Consider the following 21,922-nt stretch of genomic DNA (forward strand, 5'->3'; position numbering starts at 1 on the left):
GAAAGCAACCTTGGAGGTGATTCTACATACTTCAGGAGGGAGAGAGTTCCAGATCTTCTGGGCAGAGCCAGAGAAAGCTCTTTGACAAGTTCTCTTTTTGCGAAAGATTTGTGGTTTCAGGAGGAAGGAGAAAGCCCTTCTTGAAGGTCTACCACCTCAGATAGCTCTAGCTTTTGGACTAGATACCTGGGGTTCTTGAAATGGAGACCTTTGTGAGTGACCCTTGACCCTGATACCAGGCAGGTCGCTCCCCTCGCCGCCACACAGCTCTACATGTGTGTCCTGAGCTTGCTGCTGCCGTTCACTAGCTGGTTCGTGCCTCACTCATTCCACCGCGTTACTGTCAGTGAGATTGTCGGTCTCATCGTATCTTGCACGGTTGTCTTGCCCGTATTTGAATTTCACTGTCTGCACTGTTGTCTTGCCCGTTTTTAAAGTCACTGTCTGCTCTGTTGTCTTGCCCGTTTTTCATTTATATTGTTTGCACTGTTGTTCTGTCCTTTTTAGGTCTCGGCTAGCGTAGGTTGCGCATGCGCAGTCTCGCTGGTGAGATCTTATGTCTCAGAGTAGGGAGGCTTGAACCCACTCCTCTTCTCCATTGGCTGGCTGCCTAAACGGCGGCCAGCCATTGGAGACGAGGGTTCTGTGACGTCATTTTTGGTAGCTAAGCCCCGTCTGTTTCGGATTGAGGGGCGTGTTTTTTCCATTTCTTTCTCTCCTCGAAAAACACGCCCCCCCCAGTCTGCAAAGGACGGGGCTTAGCTTCCAAAAATGACGTCGCCTCCCCTCCCCCCACCCCTCTTCTCACCTTTCTCCTCTCCTTTTGTCCTTAGTAATACACAGAACCCTTGCGGTGTCTGTGGTGACAATAGTTAAAACCAGCACCCACAGAGATGCCCAGCGCCATCCGCGTTCTTTGAAACCACCCCGTGACCTGCTGTCACAGACCCAGGACAACCCCTGCTTGTGCTCTCTCCAGCCGCCACTGCCCATCTCCCTCCGCTGCTTCTGACTGTCTATATACAGCACCAACACCAGCCTCCCCCACCGCTCCATCCACCTCCTGCGCAGGATGTCCTGCCAATAGCAGACTTAGTCCGCCATACTCCCATGTTAGATAACATGCACATCACTCACATTGCGCATGGTAGCATCTGCTATAAATCGACTGAAAATGCTACGCGCACAGAACTCCCGCTTCTCCCCCCCTGATCCCGTCTTGCGGCCAATGCTTGTTGTCAAATGTTCACTCCTGCAGCCTTTGGCTTGCGGGAGTGAGCAGCGCGCTGGGTGGAAGCATTCCTTTCCTCGTGGGTCAAATTACATAACGCGCAACGCTTTCGCTTTTGATTGTATCTTTCACCAACCCCTGCCTTTCACCTCCGGCCCATTTAATTGAAACAAACCTTCGCGGGTGAGGTCTGTCTCCCTAATCCGTCTCTGAGGGAGCTCATAATCTATCAATTACGAGGAAATCGGCTCACAGAAAGGGCCATAATGAAGAATATGGCTGCCCTTAACGAGGTTTATAAGAAGGAGTGATAGCGTGCCTCAGTTTTCCAAACGCAAGGCCCAATCCCAAGGAAAACACTGACCAGGTAATACAAAAACCACAGGGATTCATTAAAATGTTACATTTCTTTCAAAATTCCATCCTCGGTTACAGGGCAGCTATCACCCAAGCTTTGTCTTTTCGGAAGGAGGGTGATTAATTGCTCATGCTGCAAACGTCTGTCTGAGGGAAGAGAGCATTAATCAGCCCCTCTCCGCTTCTTAAAAAAATATCCCCCTTTTGTCTGAAGTTTTAAAATATAATGTTTATGAAGGCGACCACAGCACAGACCCAGTGAGCAATAAAGCAATGTTTACTTTCAAACACTCTGCTCCTCAGCTGGGCTCTGTCAGAGGGGCCATTGGAGGAGGGGGCGGGGTGGAGCCAGGGACGTGGTCTTCTGTATTCTGGGAGATATCATGCAACTGAAAGCAGCCCCATCCTGTTAATCCTCTCCAGAGGCATCAGAAGCAGACCTGCTGGCTGAGACCCCCTTGGTTACTCAGAGAGTCTGTTTCATTTTTGCAACATTTCTTCCGCCAGCCTGTTAATTTATAAATTCATGAAGACCGGGGGCAGGTAAGATTCTTCCTGTTTGTTTTGTAAGCCATGGGCCAAACATTGGAGGAGCGGGAGGGGTAGAGCCGGCCATAGCATTAGAAACAAGAAAAATCTTATGTTCCCCCTTGTCTTCCTGCATTTTATAAATTAACAGGCTGGCGGAAGAAATGTTGCAAAAATTGAAACAGACTCTCTGAGTAACCAAGTGTGTCTCAGTCAGCAGATCTGTTTCTGACGCCTCTGGAAACTTTTAAGGCAGCTCTAATCACTGTGCCTCTTGCAGAGCTCCCAACTTGCACAGTAATTATCTGCCGAGTGCAGAGAAGCATGAGTCACCCATAAAGCATTGTCAGGGAAGCCGTTAACAAAAAGAAACATTCTTAGTGGAGTGCCAGGACAAAAAGTAACAACCAGCATTTGCAATGCAACAGGTCTCGCATCTACAGCAGTTTCGGCTATTGGCATTGTAAATGACAATGCCTTTTAGTTAGGTTTTGTTTTTTTAAACATAAATGAAACACATTGTTATTTACAATGTCAATAGCTTAAATTTGTTTAAAAACATGCTATCACAGGTGTGTTTTGGTTTCTATAATAAGGGCATGTGTTATTTCATGGCCGCAAGTAGAGGCCCTGAAAACCCTGACATGTAACATGCCAGGTAGACCTTATGTCTCCCTCACTGATGAGCAGACAGCAAAACGCTCACACTGCCTTGTGAATCCTCTTAAAATTCCAATAATCCTCCTTTCCATGCACCCCACAACTGTGAGGTTTAAACGCTTTAAAATCCTGCAAGTTGTAAAAACAATTACAACCATAATTTAAAAAATAAGCAGAAGGCGGCCTTCAAAAGAACGTGAACCTTTAACACTTCACAGCTAAACGGGGCCTTGTGCTGCAGCCGGGAAGAGGCCGGGCCTGAGGAAACGCAGAGGCGTCCTGATGTGAATTTGTTTGTGTGTGGCTCTGTCTGTGTGTGGCTCTGTCTGTGTGTGTGTGTCTCTGTGTGTGTGTTGGGCTCTGTGTGTGGCTCTGTGTGGGTAGCTTTTTTTGTAGGTGGGTCTGTGTGAGGGTGGCTCTGTGTATGTGTAGGTGGGTACGTGTGAGGGCGGCTCTGTGTGTGTGAAGGTGGCTCTGTGTTGGTGGCTCTGTATGTATGTGGGTGGCTCTACGTGAATGACTCTGTGTGGGTGGCTCTGTGTGGGTTGCTCTGTGTGGGTGGCTCTGTATGTGTGTGTGGGTGGCTTTGTGTGTGTGGCTCTGTGTGTGGGTGCAAATGCAATAGGTCTCGCATTTGCGAGAGATTAAGCTATTGGCATTGTAAATGACAATGACATTTATTTATATGTGTTGAAAACAAAAACATAAATAAAAATAATGTCATGAGCAATGCCAATAGCTCTAACTTAAACAATGCAGAGACCATTGCATTGTAAATGCTTGTTACCCCTTGTGCCCCGCTATACCCGCTGCTGCGTCCCCGCCCCCCGCAATCCCATTCGCCGCCCCGCTCCCGCCTCCCAGCTGGCACCTAAGGCAAGCCCGTCTGCGCCTGTCCGCGACTGAACCGCGCCCAGTGCCAGGACCCCTGGCCCCTGCGAACACCACTACACCCGCCTCTGCTACGACTCCTGCAATCTCCACGCACTCAACGCCAGACGATCACGCACCTGCTGCCTGGCCACCCCGAAGCGCACCCAAGGACACTTCTCCTGCCGAAACTGCAGCTTCACCAGCATCCGGCCAGCCAACCCACCTACCGAAGGACCCAACTTCCTCAGATGCATCCTCTTCAACACCCGCTCCACCCGCAAACACGTCGTCAAACTCTGGGACCTACTCGACACCAATGCCCCAGAGGTCGCCTTCCTGACGGAGACCTGGCTGAATCCCTCCTCGGCACCCGACATAGCCATAGCCATCCCGGAAGGCTACAAGATCACCCGCAAGGACCGCACCAATGGAGTATGAGGAGGAATTGCCATCATCCAGAGGAACACTCTCAAAATCTCGACAGACACCAACGACACCCTCAGCAACTGCCGAACACCTGCACTTCCAGATCCACAGCGACCCCAACACCACCCTCAGAGGTACCCTCGTCTACAGACCCCCCCGGACCCCAACCGCAGTTCAGCGACTCCATCGCGACTTCATCAGCACACACGCCCTCGCCTCCACGGGCTACATCCTCCACGGGGACCTGAACTTCACCTCGAGAACAACAACGACTCCAACTCTTCCACTCTGATCAACAACCTCGACAACCTCGGACTCAGACAACTCGTCACAACACCCACCCACTCTGTCGGCCACACGCTTGACCCCATCTTCTCTGCAAGCTCCCACATCTTCTTCAACCGCACCACTGAACTCCACTGGACCAACCACCGCTGCATCCACTTCACCTTCCGGAAACCCAACCACAAACCACCACACCCAGCAGATGTCTCGCTGCCACTGAAGAAAAGTCACTGAAGCCCATAGCCTGAGACAGTAGCTCAACGACTGCGCCAGCACCCTCGCCCCGCTCAAGAAGCCCTCCAACACCCATACCGGCAAGAGAGCCAGCTGGTTCACCGAAGACTTCCAGGCCTCCAAGCGAACCTGCCGAAAACTCGAGAAAAACAGGATCCGTGAACAAACATCGGAGAGCTACACAGCCCACAAGAACGCCAGCCGCAGACACCACCACCTCATCAGATCCGCCAAAAGGACCTCCTTCAAAGACCGCCTAGACAACAACGCACACAACAGCAAAGAGCTCTTCAACATCATGAAGGTACTCTCCAACCCCAGCTCCAACACCAACGACATCCCACCGTCGCAAGACCTGTGCGACTCGCTGGCCACCTTCTTCCATTGCAAGATCGCAGACATCCACGACAGCTTTGACGCCGCCACCACCCCGGCAACCACTGAGACCCCCGACCCCACGACCACCACCCGCACCAACCGCCTGCTCGCCTGGACCAACATCAACGACGACAACACCATCAAGATCATGGACACCATCTACTCCGGATCCCCGGAAGACCCCTGCCCATACCACATCTTCAACAAAGCCAGCAGCACCATCGCACCCCATCTCCAGAAAACCATCAACATCTCCCTCGAAACAGCGACCTTCCCGGAGAGCTGGAAGCACGCAGAGATCAACACCTTACTCAAGAAACCCAAGGCGGACCCCAAGGACCTCAAGAACTTCCGACCCATCTCCCTGCTCCCCTTCCCGGCAAAGTTCATCGAAAAGGCCGTCAACAAACAATTGACCAGCTTCCTTGAGGAGAACAGCATCCTGGACCCATCCCAGTCCGGGCTCTGCAGCAACCACAGCACCGAAACTGCCCTCATTGCCACCAGCGATGACATCAGGACCCTGCTTGACAATGGAGAAACCACGGCCCTCATCCTCCTGGACCTATCAGCCGCCTTCGACACGGTCTGCCACAACGCACTACGAACACGCCCCTATGACGCCGGAATCCAAGAGAAGGCCGTGGACTGGACCACCTCCTTCCTCTCCGGCAGAACACAGAGTGTCCGCCTCCACCCCTTCCGCTCCGAAACCACCAAGATCATCAGCGGCATACCCTAAGGCTCATCCCTCAGCCCAACATTGTTCAACGTCTACATAGCACCGCTTGCCCACTTCGCACGACGGCATGACCTCAACATCATTTCCTACGCCGACGACACCCAGCTGATCCTCTCCCTCACCAAAGACTCCCACACCGCCAAAACCAGCCTCCATGAAGGAATGAAAGCCGTTTCCGACTGGATGAGAAACAGCCGACTGAAGCTGAACTTGGACAAGACGGAGGTCCTCATCCTCGGATCCACCCCCTCGGCCTGGGACGACTCCTGGTGGCCGATTGCACTAGGAGCACCCCCGACACCCACCGACCACGCACACAACCTAAGGGTCATCATCGACTCCACCCTCTCCATGACAAAGCAGGTTAACGCCGTCTCCTCCTCCTGCTTCAAAAACCTCCTCATGCTTCGCAGGATCTTCAAGTGGATCCCTACCGAAACAAGAAGGCCCTCATCAGCAGTAGACTGGACTACGGAAACGCAGACTACGCAGGAGCCCCAGCCAAACTCCTGAAAAGGCTTCAACGCAACCAGAACGCTTCCGCAAGCCTGATCCTCGACATCCCTCGCCCCACAGCCACATCACACCCCACTTGAGAGACCTACACTGGCTCTCCATCAACAAGGGGATAACCTTTAAACTCCTCACCCACGCACACAAGGCACTCCACAACACCGGTCCAGCATACCTCAACAGCCGACTCAGCCTCTACACCCCCACCCGCCAGCTCCACTCCGCAGACCGCGCCCTTGCCACCATCCCCCGCATCCAAAGAGTGACCAACGGCACCAGATCATTCTCCCACCTCGCCGCCAAGACATGGAACACCCTCCCCATCTTCCTGCGGCAGACCGAAGACCTTCCAACCTTCAGGAGACTTCTCAAGACCTGGCTCTTTGAACAGTAGCAGCTCCCCCCCAGCACCTTGAGACCCTCACGGGTATGTAGTGCGCTTTAAAAATGCTATGATTGATTGTGAGACAGGCAGGCATTGTTTAGCTGTATTCTAGCTTCAAGAGGCAGCCAATGTAGAGATTTTAAGACTGGGGAAATGTGCGCATTCCTTTTTTGTGCCCTTGGTCAGTCTGGCCGCAGCATTCAATACAGCCCTCAGTGGGGCCAAGGTATATTTAGGGAGTCCACAGAGCGTAGCACTGCCATAGTCTCGCCTCGGCAAAACCAGCGCTTGGACGACCTGCTTGAAGTCAGCTTATGGAAGGAAAGGTTTGAGATTCCTAAGTAATCTCATCTGGTGATTCACTCCCTTGCATGCTTTGCTAATATGATTCTTCATATTTAAATGTTTGTCCATGGTGATTCGGAGAGATTTGGCTGAATCAATAATGTGGGGGAGCAGTTGAAAGCAGTGAGATGGTTCATCCAGCAGTCTATCTTGAGGTTATGATTTGGAGGAAAAATTAGCAGGAATTCGGTTTTGGATGTATTGAGTAGGAGATGGTTCTCGGTTAGCCAGTTTTGAGTATTCATGAGGTAGTGTTGAGTGATATAAGATTTTCAGGTAGAGTTGCGTGTCATCAGCGTACATATAGAAGAGAATATTCATTGAATTTAGCACATTAGCAAGTGGTTCAAGAATACGTTGAAGAGTATGGGAGCTAAGGCGGACCCTTGTGGGACCCCCATGGAAACTGGCATGGGCTGGGATAGAGAGTGGTTCACCTTTATTCTTTGGGATTTGTGATGGAGGAAGGACGAGAACCATTGCAACACCAGACCAGAGAGGCTCATCCTGTGCTTCAAGATAGAAAAAAAGATTGTCTTGATTTACTGTGTCAAACGCAGAGGAGAGGTCATGGAGGATTAGGAGGCAAGATTCATTTTGGTCGAGCATTTTTAAAATGTCATCCATAACGTGAATGAGAGCTGATTCAGTGCTGTGTCCACTCCGAAAGCCAGATTGGTGCTGGTCTAGGAGTTGGAAATTCTCAATGTGAGTGCAAAGTTGTGATTGGATGCATTTTTCAAGGAGTATGACCAGAGTAGTGATGTTGGAGATAGGGCGGAAGTTGTTAAGGTCGGTACTATCAGCATTAGTTTTTTTAGTCTAGGTGAAACCTGAGCTGCTTTTAGGCAATCAGGGATCGAACCTTGAGTCAGTGAAGCATTGATAATCTTTGTCCAAAGGGGGATCACGACCTCCTTGATTTCTTTGAAGACAGAAGGTGGTAACGGGTAGGTATGGGTGAAGTTTGCGGATCTGCGGTCCGCGAATTTGCCCGAAATTGCGAATAATCCGTGAATTCGTGAATTTCCCCGCGAAATCGCGGATTTTTTTGTGATTGCACCATACTCAACTGGAGTACTTTCTACTGACTAATCAGTAAGTGCTACCTCGTTGGGTAAATGTATAGTGCTTTTCCTACACTGCAGCTGCGTAAAGGGCCAGATGATTTGTCCCCAGTGACCATGTGTGCCTGTAACTTTGCCGCCGTGCCAAAAGGCACCGAGGTCCCTTGAGTGAGCTGCCCATCATAGTTGGGAAAGGGTGGGAAGACGTTTCATACCGCTAGTGTGCGTTGTGCAAGGTCAAACGGGTGGGGCTTCTATGCGTGTTTACATGCCTCTTGTGTACGGGTCAGAGAGCGAGCAGGGCAGCAGGTGAGGAGGAGAAAACAGCCTCCTGGTCACAGCCACACGGGGATCACGCTCGAAGGGCCAGATGATTTGTCCCCAGTGACCATGTATGCCTGTAACTTTGCCGTCGCGCCAAAAGGCGCCGAGGTCCCTTGAGTGAGTTGTCCATCATAGTGGGGCAAGGGCGGGAAGACGTTTGATACTGCTAGTGTGTGGGGCTAATCTGGCGGGGCTTCTATGCGTGTTCACATGCCTCTTGTGTATGGGTCAGAGAGCGAGCAGGGCAGCAGGTGAGGAGGAGAAAGCAGCCTCCTGGCCACAGCCACATGGGGATCACGCTCGAGAAACTCATGGATGCAAAGACCTCCCCGAAGTATTACAGCTAATTTTCGACAGCAGAGACGGGGTTAAGCACACTTGCCCAGCCTCGACCGTGCTCACTAATGTTTTGGGCTGATTAAAACGTTCCTGAATTTGAGCTTGAACTCGGGCACCTGCTTTATTTATATCTGTAAGTGCTTCCTGTTGAGGTTTAATTTTTGTGACAGGAGCCTCGTTGCCATACTTGTAACTATTCTCTGACCCTGCTTCGAGGGTCAGAGCAGGGTCAGAGAATAGTTGCAAGTAGGCAACGAGGCACCGCTCAGGAAGCACTTACAGGGTTACAGCAGGTGCCCAAGTTGAAGTTAATTTCTTTGTAACCATTTACAAAATGGTTACAAAGAAATTAGCTTCAACTTGGGCACCTGCTATAACCCTGTAAGTGCTGCTTCATGTAAAATTTGTCCCGCTTGCGGATTTGCAGATTTTTCCACAATTTCGTGAGATTCGCGGATCGCGAAATTGCAGAAAATCCGCAAATTCCGCGAGCGTAACGAATTTTAGGCCCACACTTAGTAACGGGTCACTAAAATGATTAGATGGGTTGATACTGAAGAATCTTGTTAATGTCACTTTCGCTAAAGGGAGTAAAGGTGCCCCATGAGGCATTGTTCTTGGTATTCTGACTAGTTGGTTCAAGCTGATCTAAGAGGGCCGGAGGGTGCGCAAGCCAATAGGATGATAAAGAAGCCTTCTTAGAGTCCAGTTTGATATTGAGGAGTCTTGATTTCTCAGTAAAGAAAGCAGCTAGAACTTTACTAGAGGGTGGGCTGAATTCTGGATGAGGGTGATTGGGAGCTTCTACCGATTGTTGTTTAACAATTTCAAAATGTTTTTGGGGGCGATTGAGGCTTGATTGAATTGGGATCTGAAATAGTCGGCCTTGGCGCTCTTGATTTGTTTGTTATAAGTACTCCTTACTGTTCTTAGGACTTGTAGCAGATCCGAGGATGGTTTGGATCTCCTGGATCGTTCAATTGCCCTTAGGTTGCGTCGCCCAGAATTTAGGTTGTCATTGAACCATGGTTTGGAGAATTTTGTTGAAGCATTTTTTTGTTGGAGTAGTGCAATGGAATCCATGATACTTGAGATGGTAGAGTTGTAAAAGTTTGTGAGTAAATGAACCTCTGACACGTCAGCTGAGAGGAAAAGGTAGATTTACATTGGGTTGCTAGACCAGCTATATTGATATGTCTAAGGTCCCTTTTCCATATCTTCAACTTCTTTGGTTGAGCCTTCCTCAGGGACACCTCCGGGTTAATATAAAAGAAGATGCTGTGATGGTCAGACCAATCCCATGGGGAAATGGTCCTGCAAGTATAGGTGTAGGTATTGCTCAGGCTCCTGATTTACCCTTACCATCTCCCCATCTGTCTCTGGATGATAACTGGTAGAATATCTAGAGTCAACCTCTAAGTGGAACATGAAAGACCTCCAGAAACGAGACACGAACTGGGTTTCTCTATCTGAGATCACAACCACTGGTATCCCATGGAGTCAAACTACATGTTGAGTTAACAACTGTGCCAACCTGGTGCTCAGGACATTGCCTCTTGATTAACTCTATGGTGTTTTTGATTCCCTTGCGTCCAGCCAAAGGACAGCCATAGGGTTTGAATAGCCAATTCCTATAATTTGGTTGTTGGTAAATAAAAGGCTTCCTTGAAATAAGGTAGGTTATTTCTTATTTCTCTTTCTGAATCTTCTTCTGCCTGTCTTTTATTTTGAAGCAGTTGATAAGGATTCCTGAATTCCAAGTTTGATCATTGAATACTCAGTGGCTCTAACAAACGTTTCTCTTGGAATAATTTGGGAGATATCTGTCTTTTCTGAGTTGGCTTCAGAACTTAATCTGGAAAGAGCATCCACCTTTCCATTAGAAGAACCTGGTCAATAGGTAATCACAAAAATGAAGTCCTCAAACAAAATACGGAGACCATCTCAATTGCTTGGGTGTTAATGGCTTGGCAGATTTCAAATACTGCAAGTTCTTATGGTCCGTGAACACAGTTACCACATGTCTGGCTCCCAAAAGAAATGTCTCCCGTCCTGAAATGCATTTTTCACAGCTAACAATTCTTTATCTGCAATGGGTCATTAAGTTCCGGGAGTGTCAGGTTCCGAGAACGAAATTCCACTGGATGTAGTTGGCCTGTGGTTCGGTGTCACTGAGATAAGATTCCACTAATAGCTTGATCAGAAGCGTTGGCTTCTACGTAGAAGGGTTCTTCAGGATTTGGATATAACAAAATTGGGGCTGCGGTGGAGGCTTCTTTCAGATAATAAAGCCCTCTTCTGCCTCAGGGGTCCATAAAAAGATTGCCCCTTTCTTCAAAAGGTGGGTTAAGGGCACAACCTTTTGGGAAAAACCATTGATGAAACTTCGATAGAAATTGGCAAAGCCAATAAAGCTCTGTACTTTCTTCCCCAAATATGGAGATGGCCAATTCTGAATCATTTGAATATTAGATGGGTTTATAGATTTTCCTTTGGGAGAGAGGACAAATCCCAAGAATTCAACCTCTTCCTCATGAAAGCCACATTTCTCTAATTTTACATATAATTGGAGCTCACTCAATCTCTGAAGAATGGCCTTGATGTAGTGTACATGATCAGTCTCATTTGCTGAATAGATCAAGATATCATCAATATAAACCACTGCCACCCTATCTAAAAATTCTCTCAAAACATTGTTGACAAAATGTTGAAAAGCCACTAGAGCATTACATAATCCATATGGCATCACTTGATATTCAAAGAACCCAAATGGAGCATGGAAGGCGGTCTTCCACCCGTCTCCTTCGGCAACTCTAATCAAATGATAGGCTCCACGAAGATCCAACTTGGTAAATAAATTGGCGCTCTTCACTTGATCCAACAAGACTGAGATTAGCGGAAATGGATATCGATTTTTGATGGTGGTCTGATTTAATGCTCTGTAATCAATGCAAGTTCTAAGTTCCCCATTCTTCTTTGGAACAAAGAACAAAGGAGATGATACTGGAGATTCGGAGGGTCAAATAAATCCATTTGCTAGGTATTGATCCAAGTATTCCTTTAATATTGGTTTTCTGCTTCAGTCAGAGCATAAATATGACTGCATGGTAATATTGCTCCTGGCTCCATATCAATCTTGCAGTCATACGGTCTCTGCGGTGGAAGTTTATCTGCTGCTGTCTTGCTGAAGACATCTTTAAATTCTTGGTATTCCCTTGGAATGTCTGAGGTGACTACTGAATTGATCATTTGAGAAATCTAGGCTAAAAGGTTAGTTTGTGACTCACATTGCTCCCTCTGAGGTTTTTTTCAAAACAATTCTCTTGACAATAATTTGAACTCATCTTCACTGTTCTTTTTTCTCAATCTATGGTTGGGTTGTGTTCCGTAAGCCAAGGCAATCCTAGAATTAGCTGGAATTGTGGAGCATCGATTAGATTGAATTTAATTTCTTCACAATGACCATTAAGGCCAGAGACTTCAATTAAGTCAGTTTCTTCGGTAATGGGACCAGAGGATAAAGTTGTTCCATCAACTGTCCGGACAACTTCAAAAATGCTCATCTTGGTAGGGTGAATGCCTATCTCTCTTGCATACTTGATATCGCAAATGTTTCCAGTGGCTCCGGAGTCTTTCATAACAGGGACCTCTCAGATTTTTCCTTCATTAAATCTTACAGTGAATGAAACAGTGGGACGAGGAGCTGCTGCTTGCAGAGTGTTAGCTACCTGGTGAGAATCAGGAGTTGTCTTTTGTTTCTACACAGCCTTCAGAGCAACTCCTTTTACTGGTGGGGTTTCTCTTTTAAAGGCAGATTTGACTTTGGTTTCTTTTGACACTCTCTTACGAAATGCCCAGCATTTCCACTTTACATGCAGAGATTTCCTAATCTTCGCTTCTCCGTCTCTTCCTTGTTAATGGGCCTCTAATACTTCCTATCTGCATTGGCTCTTCACCCACATTGGGTTTGATTGGTTTAGTAATTTCAGATTTAATTCTATCAAAACGTGGAGGAAGAGGACGAAAATGTCTTTTCTTCTCTGTCTTACGCTCATTTAATCTTTAATCCATCTGCAAAACCAGGTCTATGAGTCCTGAAATTTCGGTGGGTCTATTCACTATTTGCGCCAATGAATCCTTTAATTCATCCTTCAAGCCTCTGTAAAAGAATGCTGCTCTTTTTGACTCTGGCCAGTTTGTTTCTACCACCAATTTGTTGAACTGAGCCAGATATGAGATCAGATCTCTGTTCCTTTGACATAGCTCTAGAAATTTGTTATCAGAGGCTTGAGTGACTGCTCTTCTATCAAAACTTCAAAGGAACTCAGACATAAATCTTTCAAAATGGTAAAGTATAGGATCATTCCGAGTAGCCAAGGGCATAGACCATGCGGCCGCATCACCGATCAGAAAAGACAGTAGGAAAGCCACTATTGATTGATTTTCTGCAAATGTAATGAGCATTGGGGAGATCTCCACAGAAGCGTTCTGGTTGGTCTAATGGAACTATGGGATAATCTGTGTGGATAATCCTGGGGTAGGTGTATATGAGATACCATTTTTTTTGCCCATAGACACTTATTTTCTTCTATTTGATTTAATTTGATTTAATTGCCTTTGCATTGTCTCTAATACTGTAGCTAAGTCCTTTAAATCCAAACCCTCAGCCATTCTGCCCGGGTGGAATGAGTTACAGCACTTCAATCTGTCAGACTGACCTTATGCCAACCAGTTCCACAGGAGTAGAAGAGTATTTCTCCGATGCCCTCCGAAGTCTACTGACAGGAAGAATTCATGCCTGCCAGCACACAACAGGGGGAAGGGGAAATGGGAGAAGAAAGAGAGAGACTGCCTTGGTTCTTTGCACAGTCCTCAACTACGTCCTCTATGTCTTTAGAATATCTTCTTTCTATATTGGACGTTATGCTGATGACTGGCAGGGGTGTAACACAGTCCCCCGCAGTCCCCACGATGTAGAGGGTCCCATCCTCTTGGGGGCCCCCTCTGCACCACACTTCGGCCAGAGAGCTCCAGATTGAGTCTGGAGGGGACCCCTCCACGTACCCTGTAGGGGTGCCCCCTCACGTTTCGTGACACCACTGATGACTGGTATCTAGAAAAGATAACATACATAAACACAATACCTTTTTCTCATATTATTCAGTAACATATTACTTAAAACATCATATGTTTCTCTAATACCAAGAACCTATCAGACAATAGCTTCCCTCTCGTGTGATGCTGGTAGACAAGAATCATTTCAAGTGCTCTGGAAAGAAACTGGAAAGAAACTCTCTCTTGTAGATGAGTAGAAGAGAATTCCTGAAAATGTTTCTTTCTTCATCAAGCACCTTGTCAAATGGTGAATATAGTTGAGAAAACCTTACTTGAAAACAGCTACGAAGATAGAGTTGCAATTCACTGACAGTTCTCACAGAAGATGTCTGTTGGTATTCTCACAGAAGGGAACGATCTTCTTCAAAGAATAGACTTCACTGGCAAAATTTCAAACAGGAGATAAAGCCCTCGGTGTGCAAACCAACCTACAAAAAGTAGGCGTAACCCAAAAAAGATGAGTAGTTATTTTCATTAATGAGACACTTCTTCACTCTGTAGAACTACAGTTGAAGTGCACAGAGTGAGGCTCGCGCCTGAGCGGACAAACCTGGAAAAGCCAGAAAGAGCAGAAGCGTGGAACGTTAACCAAGTTAGTCTTTGATTCGGTAGCCATGTTGGAACCCCGCGAACCTTCGCCAGCCAAATAGCTTCAGGAGATGATTTAAGAGAAATCAGGTAAAAGGTAATTGCTTTCTCCAGTGTGGATTATTCCTGACTTTATTCCACTTACTGATTTTAGGCTCTTGGTCGGTGGCAATCACTAAGTCATTCCTGACAAATAGTCCCAACCTTTCAAGGACCATCTTTTAGATTCCAGACACTTGGATTGTGTTTTGGACACTTTGGACCCTCAAGAAGTACTTCAAAAAGAAGTTCTAGAAACTTGGGAACGCTCCCGAGGGTGACCGGACTCCCACAGAAAGGTATTCCGGTGAACCCTCACTGCATGCGGCCTGCTGGAGGAAGCTGAATGACAACTAGTGACAAGTCCTCCAGAAATGTTTCAAAGTGTGAAGATAAATTCTTGACCGGGGCCTCCCGCTTAGTGTATCCAACCAGGGCTGCATCACAGTCGGCCTCAAACTTTGACTTTGTCCCATCAGAGGCGACCAAATATCCAGAAGTGGCACTACTAGTTTCTAAGCACTAGAAAGTGCTTAATCTTTAAAATGTCATATCTCTGGTTCCCCACATTGGATTTTGTTAATCTTGGTGTCATTTTAAAAATAAAAATATTTCCTATGTTTATAAATTGGTGTTGGATTTTTATTGTGTGTTGTGTCTTAATTATTTACTGAATTGTTTTTTTTATGCTTTACATACCTGTCTGCTAAGTTAACCCTGTCTGGTCGCAGCCAAGCTACCAAGGGTTGAGCATGGCAATAAGTTTTGAAGACCTATTCTGAGCCCTATATTGTGTTAGTTGCCTTATTGCCTGTGGCAGTTAAATATTTACCACTACTAATAATCCACTTTCCAACTTTCCAACAACCTGAAACCACGTTTTTGTTACTAAGGTAGTGGGAAAGGGCAAGGACTGAAAAAAACAGAACATAAACAAAGCAGCTTTTAAAACCCTTAATGACAAAATATGCAAATATAGCGTGTTATTTCCAGGAAATAGCACATTAAAGCCAAGCCTCTTGACCTCACTTCATGGAGGGGTCTTGTGATGTTGGTGGTGGGATTGTTGATTTTAGTGGCATTGTTGGTGGTATTGGTTGTAATGGTATTGGTGGTGGTGTGGAATTGGTGGTGGAGGAGTGTGGCTCACTGATTAGAGCGGCAGACCCTGATGCAGAGGTCTGGCCCGGGACCAGGGTTCAATTCCCGACGCGGCAGGGTCCTGAGCCCAAAAATGTCCACGGACTCGATAATTCTCGCCTCGGTGCCTATTCTAATCATGGGGTCCTACGCTGCAACTCTGGGCAATAGTTGCTTAATCTCCACTACGGCGGCCCACCCGCTGCGGGATGCCTGGCTTTCACCCTGGGGATACCCAGTAGGGGTTATCTCACAGGGAAAAGCCAGGACGGGTTCCCAAAGCAAGCGCCTTGATGCCTTCGGGTGATACGTGCGCTATATAAATCGCAATACATTTACATTTACATTTACATTTGCATTATGGTGGTGGAATTGGTAATATTGATAGTGGGTTTGATGACAGTGGTGGTGGAATTGCTATTAGTTTTTGAATTGGTTGTTGCTTTTGGTGGTTTTGACAATCCATTGGTGGTGGTGAAATTATTTGTAGTGATTTTGGAGGTGGCATGGTATGGTATTGATGGTCTTGGTTGTGGTGTCGTATTAGTGGCATTGTTAGTGTTGTGCTGCTGGTGGTGGTGTGGGTGGTGTCATTGGTGGTATTAGTATTGATGGCGATGGTAGCATAGGTGGTGCCATTGATGGTGGTGGTATTGGTGGTGGTATCTGTCATGTTAGGGATGTTGTATGTCTGAAATAAGCAATTGATAGTGGCAAAATATGTGATGCATAAACATACATTTTAGAAGTAAAACAGTCCTTTAAGCACACAATGCAAACACTTTTTTAGAGGTAAAATGAGATACTTAAACTGCTAAAATCATGAGGCAAGAGAATAATACTACTCTGGTTGCATCCAAAGCAAACTGTTTATACATTCTAAAGAATTGGTAACTAGAGAGTCTTAGAACAGCTAAAAGCTGCCTACAGCCAGACCTATAAATGTGATTGACACAAATGCAGTTAATATGAACAGATGAACTGAATATTTTCAGCTGAAGAATAACTGAGATTCACTGTATGGTACTGTCATTACTTTTCATTTTTGATCTTAGAAGAAAATAACCACTTTCTGAAAAGTCTCACTCACAATTTATTTGGTTAAATAGCAGTACTTGTGACAATAATAGAGCTGTGACCATTAATGAATCCTTTTTCTGCAGCTACAATTTTCGATTCTTGAGACATCTCCTGGCGTTTATATTTGCAGTTGAAGAGATCAACAAAAACAATAACATTTTACCAAATCTTACCCTTGGATTTGATATATGTGACGCTTGTCCAAGTCACAGTTCTGTGACACAGTCTGGACTTCAGCTTATATCTAGGAAAAGTGTGAATGTCCCAAATTACAACTGTAGACAAAAGGAACAATTGGTGGCATTTGTTGGGCACTTGTCATCACCGACTTCTTTTACGCTCACTACTTTAACAGGGATCTATAAGTACACTCAGGTAAGTGGAAACCATTGTGGCCAGGGTTAAGGAAAACAAATCAGTTCTCTTATGAATGATTCCTCTTGGCTCTTCTTAAACCAGTACTGAGTCTGCTGTATGTCACAAAATCGAACCTGAAATATCAGCCGGCTCTAGGGCGGTGCAACCACACAGGGCGCTGACTTCAGGTGGGGTGTCCTATTTGCAATTGTATTGTGGTTTGGAAAGCACCTGCTGCCGTGTTCCTGGCCTTCAGAAACGTTCAGGAAACAACATTAATGTCAAGATAACTCCAGTGATTATTATTATTACTTATTATTCGTCTTAGAGAGAGATCGGAGGTTTGTCTGGTGGATGTTTTGACTCATGGCAAGATAGCACAGAGGGTTAACAAGCCTGCTGCAAAGAGCATGTACCATGCTGATCGCAAAGTGCATATAATGTAACTAGGTCAGTTGGTTACTGCTTTTGTCTGAGAGATCCTTTTGTTACTTGCAGTTTATACATTATAATCCTAATATAGAACAGTGAGCTATAAACTGTCATCAAAGAGCTGCACGCAAACTGCAAGGTATAGAGTTGAGCGCTATGATTATTTACCCAGTCTTTCATCATCCTAATGTTGGAAATCGGGAACATTTGAGTGGAAACCAAATCTGATTAATAAAGAGAATCCCCAATCATGGTATTATGTTCAAAATTCAGAGTTTGTGCTGCTTCAGACCAAGCACTCTTAAACTATACTGTCTACCTATATGAATGGCATATGACTGCTACACCTTGTAGTCCTCTCTCTTATGTAACATTTCCTAATCATTAATTTACACCTATGATCGAGTGTGTGATGTAAAGTGCTTTGGCACCCTACACCGGTATGAGTGGCGGCAGCGCTATAAAACTAAGTAAACGCATCTGAGAGGGAGACTTCAAGGGCACTATTAAAGGATGGCTAGATAGCATATAGTAAGCGTAGTGATTAAAGCGCTATAATTGTGAAAGTGATCACTAATTGTATTTGTACATATTGAGTTTTACATTTGTATGAATTGAAACGTTTATTTCGCTTGCCATACGCTGCACCCTGTTACATGATGAAGAATATCTATTGTAAAAATCAGGGTGTTTTAGACACTCCAATATGGCGCTCATAGCTGCAGGGAGTGAAAGTGTCCCTTCTTGACCTCAATGCCTGTAAACACCTGTACCTTTCGAGTTTTGAATTGACAAAGCTTTATAAACGTGCCTTGTGTAATGAAGTATGAACACTGAGGAAAGCCTTGTGCTGAAACGTTTCTTGTCCGTTTGCACCAAATAAACTGTCTTTGCTGTTAGCCCGGTTTCTCCCTGGTGAGTGCGGTATTTCTTTACGAGTGACAAGAAATGGAGCAGTGATTTAAGCGGATCGCCACGACCGCAACCGGCACCCGCCTGCGAGTGCACTGAGAGTCTGTGTGGCACGGATAGCGTGGATTTACACGGCGCACCACCTCGACCGCTAAGGCGCAACGAGCCGACAAAAAACGCGAGCAACAGACGCGCCCCGGATGGGCAGTTTGGAACAACATGAAGGTGCGGCGCTAGTTCGGTGAGTGAAATCAGCATTCAATCTGTACGGCGGTAGACACAGTGGCAAGGCGTTTGAGAAGGGGGAAAAGAAGGGGCGCAGCAATAGACCTGTGTGATGGAAAGTGTAAAACTAGTAACATCAATAAGAAATAACAAACAAGGCATGTTTTGCGAATCCTTGCGCCGCGAAGCGGCGAAGGGCATGTTCAAGTCAAAAGGGAAGGAGACCCAATTGAATACATCGACCCCTGCACCCACTTCGGGACAGAGTAGAATGATCGACATGATGGTCAAGCTGGAAAGGCTGCATGAACGTGAAATAAGAAAATGGAGGGAGGCCACCAGTCTCCAAAGCTACATTGAGGAAAATAGAGTCCCAAGGGGGTTGAGGGTAGACACAGTACCCTCATATGAGAACCCAGACCCACAACTGCTCACTGATTGGGCAGAACATACAGCAACATACTGCCGGGGGACTCTACCAATATTAGTCAAGTATGCTTGGAGTGATCGCACTAAAGCCTTGGAGGAGATCAAAGCACCAGATGAAGAGTTAGTAAAGGAGGAAAACACAAGCCGTGTGGATGAGTTGAAAGGTCTAATGAAGGTGAGATTATTAAAATACAAAGAGAAAATCAAAAATAGGAAACAAGAAAAATTTGCCAGGGACGAAAACGACTATCACCAAGGCAGAGTACTCACCTTCGCTCGGAAATTTGATATCCCCAGGAAGGAATTCAATCAGAGACCCAAGAAAACAGCAACTCCAAGCGTTGAAACCTCTGAGTCCAACCTAACCGAAAATGAATCCGGTGATGAAACTACGTCAAATGTGAATGAAAAAAGGAGAATTCCTTTTCACAATGAATTTCAAATCATCCGTCAGTCATGGCTACGGGGAGGGAAAAACAAACCCCCAGAAAGGGAAGGAGACAGACAAGGAGAGGAGGCGGGGCAGGAAGAGGAAAGAGACCTGTATGGACCAACCGCAACAAAAAGAAGGACAACAAGCGACAATAGATGCAACAAATCTGACCTTGGTAAACCTCACGGACAAGCCCTTAACAATAGAAGAAACTAAGGTGCTGCATCTAGATCTCACCTTCTGCCCCTCTAACCATTTGGAGTACACACAAACTAGAATTGACCTTTTTCATTTCACCAGAAAATGTAAACTCCATAAATACTTTAAACTCAGAACTCATCTGAAAGACAAGAAAAAGACAGAGACTCGAATTACAGCAACAGACACCTTACTTGTGAAGGATCTTCCAGCGATGGAGGTTCTAAACAATCTAGGATCTCAAGAGGAATCCCAGGATGAGAACATCACTGTAGCTGACAGAGCCATACGTGTGGGTATTGACCAAGATAAAGAGGAAAGTCCATTCAGACCTGTATCGATGTTTAACCCACAGATGCCAGCGGATGCCACAGATGTGTTTACAGAAGCTATGGTTAATGATCTATCAAAATTTCGAACAAGCAAGAAAAATAAATCCGCAAAAAGTAACATCAATCATATGGAACAGTCAGCATTACAGAGTCTCATGAATGATAAAACGAGAATAATAAAACCCTCGGATAAAGGAGGTAATGTCGTTGTTCAAACAAGAGTCCAGTATTGCAAGGAAGCACTACGGCAACTTTCAGATGTAAAATCATATGAGAAAACAACTAAAGAAACATATCAGAAAAGTATAAAATCTTACGAAGGCTTGATAGGAAAATGGTATATGAAGTCGATGTTGGGGACAGAAGAACATCTCTTTTTGAGGACTAACCATCCAATAGTCCCCACTTTTTACCATATTCCCAAACTTCATAAAGATAGTGTGAACCCTCCCGGAAGACCAATAATATCATCAATTGGAAGCCTAACCGAACATTTATCCAGATTCATTAATCATTTCTTATTTCCTTTGGTTGCACAATTAGACTTATATACCAGAGACACTAAACATTTTTTGACAAAACTTTCAACTCTAAAGTGGCATTCCAGCTATCTACTGATGGTGTTAGACATTATAAGCCTATACACATGTATAGATCACCAACAGGGTTTAAGAGCAGTACAGTTTTATTTGGAAAAACGTCAGCAGCGTTTTGCCTTGCATAACGAAATGCTTCTGGAATGTGTTGAGTTTTGTCTGAGAAACAATATCTTCCTGTTTGAAGACCAGTTCTTCAAACAAATCTCGGGGACGGCGATGGGCACCTGTTTCGCCCCCAGTTACGCAAACTTGTTCGTGGGCTGGTGGGAGGAATGGTTGCCCAGGTCCCTGGAGGGTGAACATCAAGGAAGAGTGGTGCAATGGCACAGGTATATAGACAATTTATTCATCATCTGGCAAGGAAGCATAGAATCAGCTCATGAATATATCAGTGCCCTTAATGATAACAGCTTAAACCTGAACTTCTCAGGTTTGGTTAGTCCAGTGGCAGTGGACTATCTGGACCTGAGAGTGTTTGTGGAAAACAACAACATACACACCACATTGTTCCGGAAGAATAAGGCTGGGAATTCAGTTTTATTTGCCAGCAGTAATTTTTTTTTTTTAAATATTTTTTATTCAGTTTTTTTCCCAGTTTTTTTTGGCATGTACAGGGCACAGTAAGAGAACAAAACAATAAAAAAAAGGAAAAAAGCAATATATACAGAGAGCAATTCAGTTTCAAAAAGTACAATTACCTACATTACATTCTTAAATGTATCCCTTCTGCTGGGGAGCAAAACCTCACAGCCTATACATAAGCTATATCAAAGAAGAGAGAGAATAAAATAAAATAGAAATACAATAGATACAAACAAACACAGCTTCTTAAACCTCTAATTAACTAATACTTCCTTCCTTCCAGCGGGTGATCGGTTCCCAGATTTGTTTGCCCAGCTTTCTTCCCCGTTTCCCCTTCCTTGCATATATCGCAGATTCTAAATTATATATTGACAACAGTTTGGCTAACCACTGGTGATACGTCGGGGGAAGAGGATCAAGCCATGCCGAGGCTATACATAGTCTTAGGACTGCCATGGCTAAGAATATGAAACTTCCATCTAGTATCTGCCCCTCATTATTAACTCCTAAAAGTATTATCGATGGAGTTAAAACAATCTCAGTTCCTAGTACTTTATTTATAAAATTCTCTATATCCTTCTTAGTTGTTTTCAGGTGTGGGCATAATGCAAAAACATGTACTAATTCGGCCTCTAGGCTTCCACATCTGTAGCAAATGATACCAGATGTGCCTCCCCATTGAGCAATGTTTGCGGGTGTGTAGTATAAATGGTATAAAGTTTTATAATGTTGTGCTTGTAATGAGGCTGAGCACAGAAGTTTCTGCCCCATATC

At 45.5% G+C, this 21,922-nt stretch overlaps 1 long non-coding RNA gene across 1 annotated transcript in view; it reads left to right on the forward strand.

Annotated features, from left to right (window-relative positions):
* The window catches only part of LOC144785132 (uncharacterized), a 265,850-nt gene extending 249,057 nt beyond the window's left edge, over positions 1 to 16,793 (forward strand). Inside the window, exon 3 of the long non-coding RNA XR_013601774.1 lies at positions 16,733 to 16,793. This is a non-coding gene — a long non-coding RNA (uncharacterized LOC144785132). The remainder of the gene's footprint in view (positions 1 to 16,732) is intronic.
* The last annotated feature ends 5,129 nt before the right edge of the window (positions 16,794 to 21,922 follow it).

Source organism: Lissotriton helveticus, chromosome 10, assembly GCF_964261635.1.
Source record: "Lissotriton helveticus chromosome 10, aLisHel1.1, whole genome shotgun sequence".
Classification (NCBI taxonomy): Eukaryota; Metazoa; Chordata; class Amphibia; order Caudata; family Salamandridae; genus Lissotriton; species Lissotriton helveticus.